This window comes from Mirounga angustirostris, unplaced genomic scaffold, assembly GCF_029215605.1.
Source record: "Mirounga angustirostris isolate CCGP_5_RB_7025 unplaced genomic scaffold, mMirAng1.0.hap1 SCAF_17, whole genome shotgun sequence".
Lineage (NCBI taxonomy): Eukaryota > Metazoa > Chordata > Mammalia > Carnivora > Phocidae > Mirounga > Mirounga angustirostris.
This window is the reverse complement of record NW_026991725.1, coordinates 3402713-3408462: the sequence shown is the minus strand read 5'-3', so window position 1 is coordinate 3408462 and position 5750 is coordinate 3402713. Positions and strand designations below refer to the sequence as shown.

General features: G+C 43.6%; 1 pseudogene; it reads right to left on the bottom strand.

Annotated features, from left to right (window-relative positions):
• Positions 1 to 644: 644 nt before the first annotated feature.
• LOC123854361 (uncharacterized) lies at positions 645 to 1119 on the bottom strand (annotated as a pseudogene).
• Positions 1120 to 5750: the final 4631 nt, after the last annotated feature.

Below are 5750 nucleotides of genomic sequence, written 5' to 3'. Positions count from 1 at the left end.
CCTTTCTATTAAAAATTCACACACACACACACACACAAATGGAAAAACTGCCAATACCTGATTTCTGCTCCCTACTTTTCCACTTGCAGTCATATACTTAGGTGCCTTTTAATCCCATGGGAAAAAAATATCTAACATTCAGAATTACCAATAACAGGAAGAAGTGAATTTTTTTTAAAAAAGAATGAAATGTTTTCCATCATAGTGGATTCTTTTTTTTTTTTTAGATTTATTTATTTATTTATTTGAGAGAGAGAGAGCATGCAGGGAGGGGCAGAGGGAGAGAAGCTTCAAGCAGACTCCCCAACAAGCAACTGGAGCCTCACACCGGGCTCTATCCCACAACCCATGAGATCATGACCCCAGCTGAAGCCAAGAGTAGGAAGCTTAATTGACTGAGCCACCCAGGCGCCCCCATCATAGTAGTTTCTTTTTTTTTTTTAAGATTTTATTTATTTGTTTGAGAGAGAGGGAGCACAAGTGGGGGGAGGAGCAGAGGGAGAGGGACAAGCGGGCTCTGTGCTGAGAGCAGAGCCCGACGTGGGGCTTGATCCCACGACCCTGAAATCATGATCTGAGCTGAAATCAAGAGTAAGACGCTTAACTGACTGAGCCACCCGGTTGCCCCCCATCATAGTGGATTCTTAAGCACGTTCTCCACATAGGCCAGGTGCTAGCTGGATGTCTTTTGGCATAATTGTTATATGTTTGGCATGGATAGCACACAGGCTGGTGTCTCCAAAGAGGCCCATCAGATAGGCCTCGCTTGCCTCCTGCAAAGCACCAATAGCTACAATCTGGAAGTGCAGATCTGTTTTGAAGTCCTGAGCAATTTCTCACACCAGACTCTGGAAAGGAAGTTTGTGGATCAGAAGTTCAGTGGACTTATTTTTTTAATTAACATATAATGTATTATTTATTTCAGGGGTACAGGTCTGTAGTTTGATGGACTTCTAATAACGTCTAATTTCAGAGTGCCATGGGACCAGGCCTGTAACGATGAGGTTTCTTCACCCGTCCAGTAGAGGGCGCACTCTTGCGAGCGGCTTTTGTAGCCGCTGGCTTCCTCTGTGCTTTACCACAGGTCCATTTGCAGGCAGTCTGCTTTGTACCAGCCATGGTACAAAGACCTCCTTAATTACCCCCCTTCTCCTTGGGCTGGGCTTGGCAAGCTAGAGGCGGCCCTGGCGTTAGTGAGTGACGAGTGACGGTGGCGAGGAGGCCTCAGCTACTAGTTCTTCTTAAAATCTTTTGGAAATATGGTGCCCTGGGATAGTGGCAATGAAAATGCAAATTTAATCATTGTTCAGTCGGTGTTCTTAGTTGCAAGCAGCAGAAACTAACACTAGGTGATTTAAACACGAAAGAAAATTTACTAAAGCGATCTTGCTGGGACTGATGGAGAACTGAGAATCGGCTCTGAGAATCGTCAGAATGAGGGGTGTTCCATCAGTAACCAGGACCACAGCCTAAATATTACTATAAATCAGTCCGGGAAGATCCTGTGGCTACAACTGTGGAACCACTGAATGCCACAGGTTGGATCATGCTCCCCAGAGGCCCTGGACACTGCCTCACTGCTAAAACCGTAGCCCCTGCAAGTGGATATTTCTGCCACCACGGCGCCACCAGCCACCACAACCAGTTCCTGATTCTCCGTGTCACTTGTCCACAGTCCAAAGTTGGAGAAAGGACGGTGCAAGATCACGTCTACCCTTGTGTCTCAGACCCGTTGACGCTTCCCAACCCGCCTTTGGAATAAGACTGGGGCAGCTCAAGGGTGCAGCAATCTGGTTGGAAGGAGGTCTTGTGTTGAAATTGCATTTGCAGCATTAACAAATTGTGTTTCCTTAGACTGTGTATTTATTTAGGGTGGCTTTGGGCATATAATGGAAAGTAGGGAGAGGCTGGTGATGGTAGAACTCTTCCACAACAAGTCACCCTTTAGCATATGTAATTCAGACATACCTTGGTTTAACTCCTAGCTGAACCACTTAATTTAGTTACGGAGCTTAGGAAAATTATGTGAGCTTTCTGAGTCTTGTTTCTTTCTTTCTTTCTTTTTTTTTTTAAGATTGTATTTATTTATTTGAGAGAGAGAATGAGATAGAGAGAGCATGAAGGGGGGAGGGTCAGAGGGAGAAGCAGACTCCCTGCCGAGCAGGGAGGCCGATGCGGGACTCGATCCTGGGACTCCAGGATCATGACCTGGGCCGAAGGCAGTCGCCCAACCAACTGAGCCACCCAGGTGCCGTCTTTTTTTTTTTAAATAGATATTTTGTGGGGTTTTTTTTTTAAAGATTTTATTTATTTCAGAGAGAGAGAAAGAGGGCACAGAGGGAGAGGGAGAAGCAGGCTCCCCACTGAGCAAGGAACCCAACGCAGGACTCGATCCCAGGACTCCGGGATCATGACCTGAGCCGAAGCAGATGCTTAACGGACTGAGCCACCCAGGCGCCCTGAGCCTCGTTTTCTTTGTCTAGAAAATGAAAACATAATAGTACCTTTTTTACAGGGTCATTGTGGGAGTCAGAGGAGCAATGAACATAAAAGTGAATAAGACAGTGTTTGGACATAGAAACGTTAAGAACTGGTGGCTGTTGTTTATATTCTTGGGTCAGTCTGTTTCTTGGCTACCAGGTCTTTTTTCTTGGAGTCAGCAACAGCCCGTTTTTCACTCTAGCTTTTGAACCATCTCTGGCTCCTAGACTTTTGTATTCCGGCTCCCAACCAAAGCCAGTGTTTCTGAACTTGAGTACCTGACCTACTCAGAAGCAGCACTGCCTCATATTGAACTTGGTATTGGATGTGTAGTCCTGGCCATGTTATCGGCAGAAAGCTGTCGGGCTTAGAAATGCCTCTCCACCCCTTCCACAATTAGCCAGGCACACTGGCAAGAGACAGAGCAGAGAAATCAGGTGTTGTAAGCACAGGCTCTGGAGTTAGACTGCATAGACTTGAACCCACCCGTCTCCATCACTTATTAGGTATTAACTTTGGAGAAGTTATGTCATCTCTCTGTTTCCTCTTCTGTAAAATGGGGGTAATGGTATTATTATTTCATGGAGTTATGATGATTAAATAAATATATTTTTTAGAACAGTACTAGGCCAGGAGGAAGCTCTGTAGTATTTGCTTTTATTTTATTTTATTATTTTATTTTATTTTTTAGGTCTGAGACTCAAACCGAAGCACTGAAGAATGAGGACACAAGGCAGGAAAATTATAACTGGCAACTAAGATGCTAAGGTCAGATTGTGCCCAGCAGAAAGACTGGCTCAGGCCAAACAGTGAGTTGCTGGTGTTGGCCTACTGGCGGAAGAACAATAGAATCAGAGCCATGCTTTGCAACAGGGGTCTCCAGAGGGGGTATGTGTGCTCATTCCTGGGGCTATATTAGATGCTACCTGGGATACAGAAAAAAATATTACAATTTCTATTTTTTTCTTTTTTCTTTTTTTTTAAAAGATTTTATTTATTTATTTGAGACAGAGAGAATGAAAGAGAGAGCACATGAGAGGGGGGAGGGTCGGGAGGGTCAGAGGGAGAAGCAGACTCCCCGCCGAGCAGGGAGCCCGATGCGGGACTTGATCCCGGGACTCCAGGATCATGACCTGAGCCGAAGGCAGTCGCTTAACCGACTGAGCCACCCAGGCGCCCCATCTATTTATTTTTCTTTAAAAAAATGAAACTTTTCTGAAATCTACTGTATGGATTGTTGCTGGCAGCCACACTTACCATACATGAGAGAAGTCTCCTGCAAGGAACGCGTGTGCCCTAGGGTATCATTGTTAAGGCCATTTTTATGAAAACAAAACCAAAAACCCAAGACTTTTAAGTAGTAGAACCTTGGTTGTTGTTGTTGCTTAGTAAGTTCTGTGCCCGGGGTGGGGCTCAAACTCACAACCCCAAGATCAAGAGTCCCATGCTCTACAGACTGAGCCAGCCAGGCGCCCCTAAGTAGTAGAATCTTTGTAATATTGTATAATGAGCTAGGGAGAGACTGTAAAAATCAATTGTATCAAACAGGCTCATAGGTCACTTTGGGGTAGAGGACTTAAAAGAATTGCCAATTTAGGAAGCCTGGGTGGCTCAGTTGGTTAAGCGACTGCCTTGGCTCAGGTCATGATCCTGGAGTCCCTGGATCGAGTCCCACATCGGGCTCCCTGCTCGGCAGGGAGTCTGCTTCTCCCTTTGACCCTCCCCCCTCTCATGTGCTCTCTCTCTCAAATAAATAAATAAATAAAATCTTTAAAAAAAAAAAAGAAAGAATTGCCAATTTAAAGATAAATTATAGGGGCGCCTGGGTGGCTCAGTCAGTTAAGATCTGGGGTCCTGGGATGGAACCCCACATTGGGCTCCCTGCTCAGCGGGGAGTCTGCTTCTCCCTCTGCCTCTCCCCCTGCTCATGCTCACTCTATCTCTCAAATAGATAATTAAAATCTTTTTTAAAAAGTAAACACTATGCTACCTAGCAGATATTAAAATAATAAATACATTTAGACATTATCTTTAAAGAAAAGGTGGTGCAATGTAAAAGTAACTGCTTTTGCAAAGAAACTCTTTATTGAGAGACCATTTTGAAAATGGATGCCTGGAGGGGCGCCTGGGTGGCTCAGTGGTTAAGTGTCTGCCTTCGCTCAGGTCATGATCCCGGGGTCCTGGGATCAAGCCCCGCATCGGGCTCTCTGCTCCACGGGAAGCCTGCTTCTCCCTCTCCCACTCCCCCTGCTTGTGTTCCCTCTCTCCCTGTGTCTCTCTCTGTCAAATAAATAAATAAAATCTTAAAAAAAAGAAAGAAAGAAAGAAAGAAAATGGATGCCTGGAAATGTTTCCATTGTTATTTTATCCCTGAAATTGATATAACTGTATTATCGCCTAGGAAACATTTGAATCTTCATGCTTAAAAAATTTTGGAAACAAAGTCCTCTGATCTATTCATATTCCAGACATAGGTTTACGATACCTTTCAATTGGCTTGCAAGAATAACTCTTTGACAATACATTTATTGGCTGAATTTTGATAAAACTGCATAATTGGTGGATGGAAATGAGTATTAAGACCTAGTAATGCTTTTTTGGTGCATTTTAATACTACATTACTTTGTGAGACTCTTTTTTTCAGCTATAGTGATGAATAAAACCTTTTTTCAAAATAAACCGAAGTTAGAAACATGTTTGTGAATCTCTGAGTCACAAATTATTAAACCAACATTAAAACAAAAACAGTGAAATTTATTCAGGTATAGAGAGAACAAAAATGTTTTGTATCTCTGAGATGTCAAATAAAAATTTAAAAATACTCATTTCCTCTCTATTTCCTTTTAATTTATATTTTTCTGCACATTTTACAGTGTTCATCTATGTTTAGTCATATGCGTACATTACTTAGAAATAAAGAAATATACTAGAGATTCATGCTCAAGCATTTTTATTGAGAGGGAAGTCTGAGCCTGTGTAGGAGATAAAGGAAGAGAGAGGCAAAAAGATGTTAGGACCCAGACCAGTCAGGCACCTCCGCCTCGCAACATCCCAGGTCAGTGGTAGTAAGAGAATGAGTTAGGGTGGTGACATTTTGAATGGAAAGGGACAGTTTCAGGAAAATGAGGTGATGAGAAGACAGCAAAAAGGTTTGGTTACTAATGGCATTTAGAAAGCAAGGAGAAGGGCACCTGGGTGGCTCAGTTGGTTAAGCATCTGCCTTCAGCTCAGGTCATGATCCCGGGGTCCTGGGATCGAGACCCACACCG